The sequence below is a fragment of the Chiloscyllium punctatum genome, chromosome 7, assembly GCF_047496795.1.
Source record: "Chiloscyllium punctatum isolate Juve2018m chromosome 7, sChiPun1.3, whole genome shotgun sequence".
Lineage (NCBI taxonomy): Eukaryota > Metazoa > Chordata > Chondrichthyes > Orectolobiformes > Hemiscylliidae > Chiloscyllium > Chiloscyllium punctatum.
Genome location: NC_092745.1, coordinates 46,581,228 through 46,597,073, shown reverse-complemented (window position 1 = coordinate 46,597,073; position 15,846 = coordinate 46,581,228). Strand labels below are relative to the sequence as shown.

The window sequence follows — 15,846 nt, the reverse complement described above, 5'->3', positions numbered from 1 at the left end:
GCCCCTGTAACTTGATTCCTAGTTTAGTTGGGATTGTCTTGTATTTATACCAGCTTGTGTTAGTAATGATTTGACCACTGCAGTATTATGGGACACCTGGACAAGTTAATTCATAACATTCTGGTTGGAGTTGTCTAACTTGTTTTAAGGCGGAACAAGACAATATGTTTAACTCTGAAATTAATACTAATCCTAAGAATCAGATGACCAAAGCATTAACATTTTAATTTATGATACAACTATTAATAAAACAGTATTATGAAAAGTTGACATTTAATGTGTAGAGATGTTTATAATACTTTGCAGTATCTAACACATTTAGGGCAGATTTCTTTTAAAAATAAGAGCTCATATTCCCAGAAATGTACTCTAACATCTTTTCTTTCAGTCTTTTGTCACCGTACGATTCCCAAAAACTAACTCTTCAAAGCTGCTGTGTTGTCTCCCGTGTTTTAATTAAGACTGCTGGATGCCTACTTTGAGTCGTATTCCACAACTGATTGGATTGGGCAATGGCCAAGAGATTCTAAAAATCTTTCCATCTGTCGACAGCCCCTGATATTCAGCATGAGTGAGGCAGATAGCTGACAAACATCAATTCAATACCACATTTCAAAACTGAGAAGTGACTGATCATTTTCTAATAATCTGTCAGATTGCTTGAAGGTGGAGCAGGAGAGGATATAAGAGATAGGAGCAGAATTAGGCTATTTAGTCCATCAAGTCTGCTCCCCCATTCAATCAAGGCTGATATATTTCTGAATCCTATTCTCCTACTTTCTTCCTGTAACCCTTAATCCTCTTACCAATAACAACCTATCTACCTCTGTCTTGAATATACCCAGTGATTTGATCTCCACAGTCCTCTGCAGCACTGAGTTCCACAGGTTCCCCACCCCTGTCTGGCTGAAGACAATCCTCCACATCTCAGTTCTCAAGGGTCATCCCTTCACCCTGAGGCTAGTGGAAACATCTCCACATCCACTCCATCCAGGCCTCTCAGTATTCAATAAGTTTCAATCAGATACCTCCTCATCCTTCTAAACTGCCAGAGTCCTCAATTGTTCCATATGTGACAAGGCCTTCATCTCTAGTATCTTTCTTGTGAACGTCCTCTGGACCACCTCCAATGGAGGGACCAAAATGTTCGCAACATTCCAAATACAGTCTGACTGGAGCCGTATACAGTTTCAGCAGTACATTGCTGATCTTCTCATCCAAGAGGTTATTGTTCCTGTCAACAATTTTATTGCTCTTACAAGAGGTGCTGCTTTACTGTATTTTTTAAAATGAGGGGCAGGACCTGTTCCTGACAGAATAGAGGATCAGCTTGTCCAGAAGGTTGACAACATGTACCAGAAACCAAGTATGGTGATAATCAAGACCAAGAGGGATGCTTTACCATCCCTTCCTCTGTAATTGGAATTTTCCAACTATCCCTCTCTCCTGAAAGGTTACGTTGCTCCAACATGTTCGGCACTGTTTTTGAGTTTGTCTATAATTGTAATGCAACTATGTGGGCTAGGTTGAACAGACCAGAGTTCCTTTCCAGTTTCCTGAACTTCTGAAGTTCATACTTTCGGACTTTTGAAGTGGAGTTGCGGCAAACTGGGTCTTGTGCTATTGATCTCTCAAACAAAAGGAGTTCGACAGCAAAATCTTCAGGGCTGCAAATGAGCGGGATTATATATTTGTACCTCTGTATTCAGCAGACTTACTGGAGAACTCAGCGTTCTCTCCTAATATGTCCAGCTAAATACAGAACTGCAGTTGGCCCAAACTGATGTGTCTGTCTGGAGCTCTCTAAAAAGCATGATCCACACTTGAATATCTTTAGCTACATCAATGTAGAGGGAAATTAAAAACACTTTAAGGCACTTCCCAGGGTGCTGACAAACAACAAGCTGCCAAGTAAATTAGGATGGGTGAACAAGAACTGCTCTAAGGTTGGTCAATAAGAAAGGTTCAGAGTGAAGTTTAGAGGGAGAGTGGAGGGCAGCTATGAGGGGAACAGTATGTTCTAGGAGACTACTTCAATTTAAGGTGATTAAATCTCCTTTTTCAACCACTTTTTTTTCCCATCCATTTAAACACAAGGGTAGGAATTTTGATTTGAGCTTCCGAGTGCAAGCCAATGCAGGTTGGCAAGCACTGCAGTGATAAATAGGTTGAAGAAAGATTCGAGGTTTGGATAACCTAGAGTTTGTGGAAGGTTGGCAAGGAAAGAATTGTACAAGTGTGGAGATGATAAAAGATATGCCTGAGGTTTAGAAGCAGCTAACAGCAGATAGGCAATAATAGAGGTAGGCTGTCGGAAGACGCAAAATTCCATGTTCAGAGTGAGGCCAGATTGAGAAGGAAGAAAGCTCACAGTAACGGTGTAAAGTTAGTAGTGGGAGCTTCCCTGAGGGTCAACCAAGACTAAATGAGTATTTGGAGAAGCAGAAGGAGAAAGGACAGAGTCAAGGGGGGCATTATAGACAATGCGACATCTGAAAGTGGCACCAATATTGTGTGAAATGCCATCTATTAACAGTAAAATGCCAAAAAGTCGCACTTTGCCAGTCAATGGAAGAGGGCCTTGGAGAAAGAATGTTGAGGAAATTTCCTTGAACATGGATAGAGTTCATAAAGAGGGGATGGAGGGGAGACTGGGGGGAGTACAGTCAGGTGGAGGAGGCCTAGGGGAGCAGAGAAGAATCATTCGCTAAATCCAGACTCCGATACCACTACATTTCCCCAACAGCCCAGAAATGCCAACGTACAGCTGGAGTGCCATACCCAGCTGATGTGATTTGCAATAATGGCTCACAACTAGGGGCTGCACAACAGAAACTCAAAGAAGTTGAGATTGTGGCTGTGCACCAATCAAGCAGCATCCACGAAGCAGGACAGTCAACATTCCGGGCATAAGCTCTTCATCAGAAACTGAAAGAACACAAGCGTCTGCTCAGCAACGAACATGACTCTTGCCCAATGACATTGGTCACTGCTGGAGGATGCAATATCATGAGGCAGGACCATTGGCCAGAGCAACTGTGCAATATTTGCCAAGCTATCCGTAGCTTGCAAATCCAAAACAGCATGCAACCTACAGTTGTGTCCAAGTACTTGCACAGCGTGGAGACATTTTCTGAAAAAAAAGCATAAAATTTACAAGAAAGCTGGCGCCTCTAGATTATAAAGCACTTCCCTCCTGGAATATTTTGAACAGTTTAACTATCTTATCAGGTCATGTGATTGAATATCATGAAAAAGAAAAGCAGTCTCTATGGTGTAACTTGAACCTTAGAGAAATAAATTTTGTACCGTGACCATGGAACGCTAACACACAAGTCCAGCCCTAAAGAAATGCTTCACTGTCGGGAGATGCCTACAATCCATGCTAATTTATTGTCAGAGACAGCCTGACAACTCAAAAGCAAGTATTTTATTTCCTATATGGAGGAATGTATAAGACTGCACAGGACTATTACGGTCCATCCAGCCAGTGTCTAGGAAATAAATCTCAGACTATCAATCTTCTTGTCCAGTAAAATTTCCTCCAGTTCTTTATATGATTCTGATTCAGTTAGCCCTCAGTGGCTCAATTTGGTAGCTTCTACATGTAAAAAGGTAAAGTTGCTATAGTCTCATTAGACATAGAAAGATGACTGGTGCTGGTTTAATCTGAGAAGGAAACATAGAAGTCAGGAGCAGGAGGAGGCCATTCGGCCCTTCGAGCCTGGTCCACCATTCATCACAATCATGGCTGATCGTCCAACTCAACAGTCTAATCCTGCTTTCTCCCCATAACCTTTGGTCCCATTCTCTCCAAGTGCTGAATCTAGCCGCCTCTTGAATACATTCAATGTTTTGGCGTCAACTACTTCCTGGGGTAACGAATTCCACAGGCTCACCACACTGTGGGTGAAGAAATGTCTCCTCACCTCCGTCCTAAATGGTCCAGCCTGAATCCTCAAACTGTGACCCCATCATCGGGAACATTCGGGAACACACCCATCATCGGGAACATTCTCCCTGCATCTACCCTGTCTAATCCTGTTAGAATGTTATATGTCTCTATGAGGTTCCCTCTCAGTCATCTGAACTCCAGCAAAAACAATCCTAACCTAGTCAGTCAATCTCTCCTCGTAAGTCAGTCCTGCCATCCCTGGTATCAGCCTGATAAAAAAAAATTCTTCACTGTGCCTCAGCTGATGGGGGAATTGAACCCACGCTATTGGCAGCCCTTACTGTTTCCACTTTCTTTACAATAACCTCTAATTTAAAGTTGATCCATTTAAAGTCAGTACGTTAACGGCCTCTAATCTCTTGGTGCATCTCTGGTTGCGTTTTTGAAATTGTTTCCTGGAGAACCCAATAGACATGTTGCCTGCTCCCAAAATGAGATCTCTCCCCCTCCCTGACCTCCAAGTTACAGTGTTTCCCTCTTCTGCAGGCTCTTTCCTCTTGCTGAGTCACCCTTTCCCTACGTTTTTTAAATCCATTCATGGGCATCACTGGCAAAGCCAACATATGTTATCTGGGGAGCATTTGGAAGAGTCAACTCTGTGTCTAGTGGGTGTGGAGTCACATGCATACAAGACCAGGTAAATAAGGACAACAGAGGGGGAAAATGTGAAATTAATGGCTCCTGAATACATGCAGTATTTGGAACAAAGTAAAACAATTAATGGCACAAATATAGGTTAATGGGTGTGATCTTATTGTTCTGTAATGGCTATGATTGCAAGGAGATCAAAGTTGGGAACCGAACATTCAGGGGTAATCAGACTTTTCAGAAGGACAGGAGAAAAAGTGAGGACTGCAGATGCTGGAGATCAGAGCTTAAAAATGTGTTGCTGGGAAAGCGCAGCAGGTCAGGCAGTATCCAAGGAGAAGGAGAATCGACGTTTCGGGCATAAGCCCTTCTTCAGGAACTTCAGGAGCATTCCTGAAGAAGGGCTTATGCCCAAAATGTCGATTTCCTTCTCCTTTGATGCTGCCTGACCTGCTGCGCTTTTCCAGCAACACATTTTTCAGAAGGACATGCAAGAACAAAAGGGTGATGGGATAGCATTGTTGGAATGTGATAGGTTAGGCACAATAGGAAGAAATGATGTTGAATCAGATGACATAGAATCCAAATGGGCAGAGATAAAAAAGGGGAAGATGACAGAGATGGGTGCTATTTTCTCCCCCAATCACCATACCCCCAACCTCACCCCAGCCTTACACATACAGAATTAATCAGGATATAATGGGGGCATGTAACAAAAGCATTATAATCATAGGTAACTTCAATCTTCATGTAGATTGGGACCGTCAGATTGGTAGAGGTAGCTACAAGAAGGCATTCATTGTATATTCAGACACTTCCCTAAATCGGTGTGCTGTGGATCCTACCAGGCATCAGGCTATTTTGAATCTGGTGAAGTGTAACAAAGCAGAAAAATCATGTCAGAGTAAAAGCTCCCCTAGTAAATAGCAACCATAACGTGGTAGAATTTAGCATTCAGTTTGAAAGGAAGGATCGTGGTCTGAAACAACTCTTGCTAAGCATGAATAGGGTAATTACAAAGTAATGAGTTTTAGAAGTGGCTGGAGTGGACTGGGGAAGGGAATTAGCAGCAAGGTTGTTTGAGGAAAAATGGAAGGCATCTCAGAAAATAGTTTGTGGCTTCATTAAAGATATATTCCAGAAACAAAGAAGGATTCTAAGAAAAGGATAATACAGCAGTGGTTAATCACGAAAGATAAGGTTAGCACCAGAATGAAAGAAAATACATAAATAAATATGGAAAGATTAGTAATAAGGCAGAGGATTGGAAAGTTTTGAAAACCAACAAAAGACAACCAAACAAAACTGCAAGACAGAGAAGATAAAATGAGAGAGTAATCTTGCAAGTAAAATCAAGACAGAAAGCACTTCTTAAAATATATAAGAGAGTGGCAAAAGAGGACATAGGCCCCTTAGAGAACAAGGCTGGGGAAACAATATTGGGAAAATCACGAAATGGCAGAGGAATTGAATAAATACTTTGCACAAGTAAATCTTCATGGTAGAAGAGACTAATAACATTCTAAATGTTCAAAAGGCAAAGGGAGGAGAGGAAATAAATACATTAACTATCACAGGACAAAACATGCTAGGGAAACTAATGAGGCCAAAGTAGATTTGAAATTACTCTCAGCTAACTCACTTAGAAGAGCAGAAGCTTGCGAACAGATCGCTTGACAATAAACTCTAATCAATTCCTTCCAGTTGCATGCATACCCATTCTCCCACCTTCGAACCAAGTCCCAGGGTCTAGAGAATGGCTCCTTCAAATTTCATGTGTTGCCACTATTTCTTACAGTATCACCCAGCATAGAAGATGACCATTCAGCCCATCTTGCCTGTTCCAGTCCTGTGCCCTTTTCAAACCCTGATTCCACATGATAACAATGCATGGAGTCAAGAGAAATCTCAGCCTTTGTCCTCTGGTTTCTGACCCTCCTTCCCATGGAAAGCTTTCCCCCAGTGTATGTCATCAAAACCCAATAATAAAATCCCGCTTCTCCTTCTCTGCTCTAATGGGAAACAATAATTTTTTTTGCAGATAAAGAAACTTCGCACTAATTACTCAGTAAATCTCCTCTGCACAGTCTGTGAAAGTGGCTTCTGGTGATGGCCTTTGTCAAAAGCTCCCCTGACGTTTCCTCATTTACTATGTCAAGTATACTCTCAAGAAATTCAACTTGATTGGTTCGACCGTAACCTTCCCTTTCGCATATTTCAACAACACCATCACTCAAACTTTAACAGCATAAACATTCCCAACTTCCAGCAGTTAACGTCAATGGGCCCATGGGCGCTACTTCAAACAGAAGTAGGAAATTCTGGACAACATTTGTCACTCAACCAACACCTCTAGAAATAGATATCCTGGCCATCATGACAAAATGGCTGTGGGACCTGGATTTGTGCCAACTAGCTGTCAAGTTCCCTATAACAGCTAGTCACTTCAAGAGCTCTTCAATGCATTAAAGTGCTTTGATAGATCCTGAGATCATGAAAAGTGTCAGATAGGTTTTTTTAACCTTACACTTGCTATACTTGAAGTCTTGTATAGTTTCTCCAAGATCTCATATTTTCTCTTTCCTTGGTACATTACTTCCATTGAATTATAGTTACTGTTGTAATGTTGGCGAAAGGTGATGCCAATTTGGAAAGGGTGCATAGAAGGTTCACCAGGATGTTGCCTGGTATGGAGGGTGCTAGCTATGAGGCAAGATTGAGTAGATTAGGATTATTTTCATTGGAAAGAAGGCGGTTGAGGGGGGACTGTGATTGAGGCCTACAAAATCAGGAGAGCTGTAGACAGGGTGGCTAGCAAGAAGCTTTTTTCCCCCAGAGTGGAGGACTCAATTACTAGGGGTCACGAGTTCAAAGTAACAGGGGAAATTTAGGGGAGATATACATAGAAAGTTCCTCACGGAGAGGGTGATGGGAGCCTGGAATGCATGCCAGCAGAGCTGGTACGGGCGGGAACGATAGCGTCACTTAAGATGCACCTAGACAGATAAATGAATGGGCAAGGAGCAGAGGGATACAGATCCTTAGAAAATAGGTGACAGGTTTAAATAGAGGATCTGGATTGGCGCAGGCTTGGAGGGCCGAAGGGCCTGTTCCTGTACTTTAATGTTCTTTGTTCTATTTTCCATGGCTAATCCACCGAACCTACACTACCCTGACACTATGGGCAATTTAGCAAAGCCAGTCCACCTAACCTGCATATCTTTGGACTCTGGGAAAAAAACCAGAGCACCTGTTGGAAACCCATACTTGCAAACTCCAAACACACACTCATCCATGGCTGGAATCAAAGCTGGGTCTCCAGCACTGACAGGTAGCAGTGCTAACCATTGAGCCACTGTGCCATCCTAAATGGTATTTTTGAGATAGCATGGTGGCGATGGTGCAGGCTGGTTGGGAATGATCAAAGGCTCCCCAACATGGAGAAGACCTTGCTGGGCTGCTCAGCAGGAAAGAAATGCATTCAATCTAAGCTGGCAGGTGCATTGGGGAGTCTAGGAGGAGTGGGAGTTCTTTGGGAAAGAGGCAAAACTCTTTCACGGAAATGGGATGGGTCACAATTGCTACCATTCAGGATTCCATAGAATCCCTACAGTGCAAAAAAAGGCATTCAGCCAATCAAGTCCACTCTGACCCTCCAAAGAGGTCCCATCCTGACCCTATTCCTATAACCCTGCATTTCCCATGGCTAATCCACCTAATCTGCACATCTTTGAATTGTGGGAGGAAACCGGAGCACCCGGAGGAAACCTATGCAGACACGAGGAGAATATGCAAACTCCATACAGTCTGTCACCCGAGGCTGGAATCAAACCTGGGTCTCTGGCATCGTGAGGCAGCATTGCTAACTACTGAGCCACCGTGTGCCCCCATTAATGGGAACTGGAGTCTGTTAACAACCCAGGCTGTCCAGACGCAGTTGGCGTGGAGGGAACCTGTGGATGGCAAAATATTCCACAAAATGCAACCGAGTTGGGAACTTATTGCCATTAAGATGAGCTGCCCAATTGGAGGGGGCAGCTGATACAATGGCCAGACTGCACTGGGAAAGAAGACCAACACTCCACCCCTCTCCCCGCCCCCCCCCCCCCCACCAAAAACAGCGGGAACGCATCAGGGAGCCATCCCAATGCAGCGCCCTCATCACTCTCTGCCTCTTCCACCTCCACCTCCATGTTCGCTGTCACAGGGCTGGCAAAAATTGAGACCCTAAATTTAACAGGCACCTTGGTAACTGGAGATTTCAAATTTATCTAATCAAATAAATCAGGAATACAAAGCAGGATTAGTAATAACGAGTGGGAAAATACTGAATTGTCATTAAAACCCACCCAGTTTACTAACATCCTTTAAGGAAATCATCTGCCCTTGGCTGGTTTGACTTACATATTCTGGCCACGACCCGGTTCAACTTAATTGCATCAAAACCTTATTGAAGGCAAGCAAAAGAAGAAAAATTGGACTGATCATCTGGCAGTAACTCTCCCTGACCGCTATGCCAAAGTTCTGGCAGAGCTCCCCACATGTGATGGAGGTTGAATTGTAAGAAACTTGCAAGACTTGCAGGGTCATATAAGAAATTGGAGCCCTGAGTCAACACTTATTTCCTGCAAAGAACTTATGAAATTCACTTCTGTAGCATTGTTCTTCTCTCTTTGCATCAGTATAAACAATGCTAAAAAACAGTTCCAGGAGGCATCTAGCTCATTTGGGTGAGCCTTCCATGTTAACTTTCCAATTTAGTAGAATGGAGCCAGATATCGTGTAAGTGCTTAGAAGGAGAGCGACATGTTTTTCATGTGACATAAACTGACATCAAGCTGAGAGGTTGGCGAAGTGGAAGATGGCAGCCGGGTTATTTTAGTATCTGCCCTGTGCATGTGATACTGAATTGAAATTGGTGATCGGCTTAATGTAAAACTACCAGACGCTAGAAACTGGCTTTTGGGGAGCAGCAATCATCCTGTGGGAAAAGTGCCCTCCCGGGCAGCTGTCTTCTCCTGCTGGAATACAGACCAGAAGAGGAGGAAGACGACAGAGGGAAGAATTCTCTCACACTCTGGTCAGGGAGTGTGCTGTCTTCACAATTTTAACAGGATCTACATGCTCTGCTTCAACAGCATGTTTCCCCTTTGCTGTCAGTGAAGTGGCCTCGATTGTCACAGTTGTATCCATGTTTTGTCCAATTAACTAAAGCAGCACAGCTTTGGAGCAAACTTAATAAATTATCTGAGAGTTCTTTACAAATAGTTGATTGCTTAGATCAAGTAACCATGACTCCAAATCTAAAAATGTTACAATCAACAGGGTCTTTATCGTGGCTGGTGTTCAGTTGAAGCTAGGTGGTCCATCCCATTTTCTTCTTATTTATGGCTTTTAGCATCTTCTGATGAGATGTTAAACCGTGGCGTGACATGCCTGCTCACATGGACATGGAGAAATCTCATGCTGTTATTTCAAAGACAAACAGGGGGACTGTCTCTGGGGTCTGAGTTAACAGTAGGTCCCTTGATATCACAAAATAAAACAGATTCACTGTCATTATCACGTTGCTGTGCACACATTTGCACCCATATTTTCCACAGTACAACAAGTGATCACACCTCAGAAATAGGGAATTGGTGATAAAACACTCGAGGACATCTGGTTGGTTCAACGGGAAGTGTCAGAGGGCATGCCACGGGCAGCATCAGGCATGACTGAAACTGAGGTGCCATCTTGGTGAAGCTACAACAGAGGGTATGCGAAACATGGTGCCAGGCTAGGGGAATCTCACAATCAAAGTTCTGGTATCCCATCACACCTGGTAACAAATAGTGACAAAAAGGGGTGAGAGACTCCAGGACAATTCCTAGTGCCAATAAAGCTGGAGCCCAACAGGTGAGTGCAGAAGGTAAGACTAAGATGTTTCCCGCTGTCCTCAGCCCCAAGCGTAGTATAGATGACCCCCCCCCCCCCCACCTCAGCCTCCTCCTGTTATCCCCATCATGATAAATATCAATCTGCAGTCGCTCTACTTGATGTTAAGCAATACTGCGCACACAGGAAATGGCAAAATACCATGGCCCCTGACAACAGCCTGGCTGCAGAAACGAAGATGCACTCCCAAACTGGCCGTTCCTCAAGCCACGCTGTTCCAGTACACTGGCATCTGCCAAATATTAAGAGAACATTGCTTTATAATGTTTATGCCCATAACAAGCAGGACAAGTGCAGTGGAGCAAATAGGCCCTGCTTCCCCCAGCCCCCTGCACCCTCACCAGTTTACTACTTAATTATCAAAATGATAGATGGTGCCATCAACAGTGCTGTCAAAATCAATGCTAACTCACCAGCAACCTGCTGACCAGTGCTCAAAAATAAAACAAAGGTCTGCAGATGCTGGAGATCTGAAGCTAACATAAACAGAAATTGCTGGAGAAACTCAGCACGTCTGGCAGCATCTGTAGAGAGAAAAAACAGATAACGTTTCAAGTGTGAAATTTCTTTCGTCAAAACTGTTCTGACAAAAGGGTCACTAGACCCAAAAGGTTAAACTCTGTTTTTCCTTCCACAGACACAGCTAGACCTTCAGCACTTCCTGTTTTTATATCACAAATGCTCAGTTTGAGTTCTCTCACTGTTACTCAGCTCCACAGTTCATTACATTCTTAATCCAATCATGAGGTAACTGTGACTGCTCTTGACATTAAGGTAACAATTAACAGAGTGTGGCATGATGGAACTTGGTTGAAGTCTGGAAAATTCCCTGCTGGCTACTGTCCTGCCTGGCACGTGTTGTAAGTTATTTGAAGTCAGTCATCTTAGCTCCAGTATCTCTGCTGGAGTTCCTTAGGGGAGTGTCCTTGACCCAATAATCATCAGCTGCTTCATCATCAATGACCATAAGTTTCAAAGCGGGGATGTTTGCTGATGTTTATATAATGTTCAGTTTGATGTATTGAACCAGTTTTTGTTGGCACGCAGCTAAATGGCAAGTAAGTAATATCCACAAGTGGTGGGTACAGAACCTTTCCAACAACAGATTTAAACATTCAAAGTTTGGGAGAAGATTTGTAGCTCGGGTGCTCGTTGTTGTGGTTCTGTTCGCCGAGCTGGGAATTTGTGTTGCAGACATTTCGTCCCCTGTCTAGGTGACATCCTCAGTGCTTGGGAGCCTCCTGTGAAGCGCTTCTGTAATGTTTCCTCCGGCACTTATAGTGGTTTGTACCTGCCACTTCCGGTTGTCAGTTCCAGCTGTCCGCTGCAGTGGTCGGTATATTGGGTCCAGGTCGATGTGTTTGTTGATTGAATCTGTGGATGAGTGCCACGCCTCTAGGAATTCCCTGGCTGTTTTCTGTTTGGCTTGTCCTATAATAGTAGTGTTGTCCCAGTCGAACTCATGTTGCTTGTCATCTGTGTGTGTGGCTACTGAGGATAGCTGGTCGTGTCGTTTCGTGGCTAGTTGGTGTTCATGGATACGGATCGTTAGCTGTCTTCCTGTTTGTCCTATGTAGTGTTTTGTGCAGTCCTTGCATGGGATTTTGTACACTACACAAAATCAATGTAGTTCGACTGGGACAACACTACTATTATAGGACAAGCCAAACAGAGAACAGCCAGGGAATTCCCAGAGGCATGGCACTCATCCACAGATTCAATCAATAAGCACATCGACCTGGACCCAATATACTGGCCACTGCAACAGACAGCTGGAACTGACAACCGGAAGCGGCAGAGACATGCCACTATAAATACCGGAGGAAACAGCACAGAAGCACTTCACAGGAGGCTCCCAAGCACTGAGGATGTCACCTAGACAGGGGACGAAACGTCTGCAAGACAAATTCCCAGCTCGGTGAACAGAACCACAACAGATTTAAACATTTCCTTCAATAGCAATATCAGAAGTGATCCAAGTGGGACCAACCACACAAATTGTGTTCCTTCAAGAGGTGGACAAGGGCTCAGAATGCTGTTACGTGCAATATATTGCATGGTTTCCAAAAGCATAGCCACTGTCTAAAGTCAGGAGTGTAATGGAATAATCTCTCCTTTCTTGGATGAGTAATCCCAACAAAACTCAAGAGGGTCGACATTCAAGACACAGCGACGATATTGACAGGCATCCCATCCACCAACTTAAATACTGATTTCTTCCATCACTGCCATGCAAAGACTACAGTGTTTAACATCTACATGATGCAGTGCAACAACTTGCTAAGGCTTCTTGGACAATACCTTGCAAACCTGAAAATCCAATTACTTAGAAGGTAAAGGGCCACGGATTATTGGCAAAACCACCAGCTCTCAGTTCCCTTACAGTCTCCACACCATCTTCATTTGGGAACATGCTATTCCCACACTACAGCAGCATCAAAATCTTAGAGCTCACTCCCCAGCAGCATTCTGGGTGTACCTGCATATGGCGCACAAACTGCGCTGTGACTCAGTACTAATTTTTCAGGGGACATTGCAGACAGGCTCTTGATCCCAGCTCTATGGAGTCATGTTCCCTTTAAGTTATGCAAGTATTTAGCCAAAATAGGCCACATGTGTCTTGCAGAAAGACCACAGGTCATACATAAACAATGTTCCCTTTAGGATGAGCACATGGGTTCACCAATCTAAAAGGGACTGCAGCAAATCGGCAGTGAGCAAACAAATTTGAGAGAGAACAGTGCTCTCTATGACACTCATAAGCTGGGACAAATAAAAATTCCAATACAGAGGAACACATGATTATTGTTTGTTGATCAATTCTGTTGTGAACCTCTATGCTCGCTACTAGTTGCAATGTCTCATGTAACACATTTCATGAATTCGTAAATCTAACTCGCTCTAATGATTTTCTAGAAGTATTTATAACGTGATCCATCTGTTGAGTTCAAGTGTTTACTTTTCATCGTGGTGAAATTTGAACATGTGGAAACCCCAAATACACCTAGAAAGATAGTCTTATATCATTGGCATCAGTTCATAAGCAACATAAAAGGAAATTAAGGTTAAACAAGGAACTACTTACTTGGAATGAAGCCTGTATTTACATTGTCATTTCTTTGTTTCTTCTTCCATCAAGACCTCCTTCTACCATTTTCTTTCCCATCACTGCCCAGTTTCCCTCCCGCTCTGTCACCACCTGCTGCTGGAGGTCCAATATAACAGCTTGAGCTCTCATCCTCAACACCCTCTCTCACCATCACCACCCACTGCTGGAAGCTCCATTCTACTCATCTCTTAGTATCCATAGAGATTAGCAATACAAAACGAGGCCATTCAGCCCTTTACCGTGTAATACTGCACAAAGCAGACTCTATAGTCCGACCAGTCCATATTAAACACAATCCCAAACTAAACTAGTCCCACCCACCTGCTCCTGGCTCATATCTCTCCAAACCTTTTATATTCATGTACTTATTCAAATGTCTTTTAAACATGGTCATTGTACCCATACCCACCACTTCCTCAGGACATTCATTTCACATGTGAACTACCCTCTGTGTAAAAGGTTTGCCCCTCATGTCTTTTCTAAATCTCCCTCCTCTCACTTTAAAAATGTGCCCCCTAGTCTTGAAATCCTTCATCGAAGGGAAAAGACACCTGCCATTAATCCAATCTTATGATTTTATAAACTTCCATAAGGTTACCTCTCAACCTCCTATGCTCCAGTGAAAAAAGGTCTCAGCTGATCCTGCCTTTCTTTATAACTCAAACCTTCCACTCCCAGCAACATCCTGGCAAATCTCCTTGAACCCCTTGTAGCTTTATTAATGTCTTTCCTATAATGGGGTGACCAGAACTGGATGCAGTACTCCAGAAGAGGCCTTATCCTGCATAACCTCAATATGGCATCTCAACTCCTATACTCAAATTACCAGAAGGCAATTAACACAGACAAATTAGACCAATGCAATCAAAAGCAATCCCATTCTCCCAAAGCTCTGACCCTTTGACTATTCCAAACATCAGAAAGGAAAAATGGTCTTGGTCTCATCACGTTATTGTAACAAAATTCAACTTTTCTTTTCTTGCTCATCTCTACTTTACACCAGCAGTGAAAATTGAAATCGTCCTTCACTAAACCATGACTTGTTGATATGCTCATCTTCATTTCACCCCCTTCTTAACCTCCCTTTTCATCAAAGAAGATGAAAAACTCTCTCCTCCAATTCTGCCTAGGGGCTGAGAGAGCGATAAAACACAGTGCTGCATCTGCCCCAAAATATACAGCCAGCATTCAAACTGCTTCTGACAGTATTTCTAACTTCACTTCTGAGTTTCACTCCATTCCTGGACTGAGGTGGAGTCCCATTGCCAATGGCAGATTTCCAGTAGCTCATCAATGTAATGTTGCTTCACCGTTGAGCTGAGGGAGACTATTTTATCAGGGTTTGACTGCCATTAACTTTTTCCATGTACTATGCAGCTCAACGTGAGGATGGGAACTCTGACCATTCCTTCACCTTCCCTTCCACACTGGTTGAAAAAATGCTGAGGTAATTATGTTCATCCATTAAAACAAACATTGCAGTGCTTAGGCTGAGCTACAATTGTCTTCTGAGTACAAAATGAACTAAAGCCAAGATCAATGCTAACCAAACAATCTCTGCCAAATGAAATGCCAATATTTATGCTGCAAAACATCTGAAGCAGTCCTTCGAGTATTGTGGTTTAAAATAGGAAGCAATCCTCCAGTGCAAATCTCACTACTGCAGAAGACATCCAGGATGTGGAGCAGTAATTCCCCCCTACCTTTACCATGCCTGCCACTCCAATGTTGTTAATAACTTGCTATTAAGTCAGCAATAGGAGGAATTATTAACTTCCAGGCTCATTCCACTGAAAGCAGTGCATCCCCAGCAAACGTCCAAATGGCTGAGGTAATCCAACAGACTGATTCACTTAGGAGAGAAAGAAAACAAACTCATATGTGAAACTCCGACCATATGTATAACAAACTAGCAATCGCTTTCAGTGCCAGCAAGGTGGATGTGTTTTCAAAGTTGTGATCACCATCTGACAAACTGCATCAAGCCTGATTGAAAGCAGTGTAAGCTCAACTGCCTTTGATGGTGAACACAGGCTACTGCAGATCATCCTCCTGGGTCACATGGACCTTTTCATTTAATTCATCCATAGGATGTGGGCATCTTTGGGCCAGCATTTATTGCCCATCCCTAATTGCATGCACTATCTTGCTAGGGGCATTTCGGAGGACAATTAAGACTCAACTACTGCTTTGGCGCAACCTTGTGCTCCCGCGAGGAGGTTGAGCAATTCATCAACTTCACCAACACATTCCACCG

The 15,846-nt window shown here is 43.3% G+C and overlaps 1 protein-coding gene across 1 annotated transcript in view; it reads right to left on the bottom strand.

Moving 5' to 3' along the window:
• LOC140479625 (pappalysin-2-like) overlaps positions 1-15,846 on the bottom strand; it is a 409,230-nt gene that overhangs the window by 11,899 nt on the left and 381,485 nt on the right. The gene's annotated exons all lie outside the window — the stretch shown is intronic.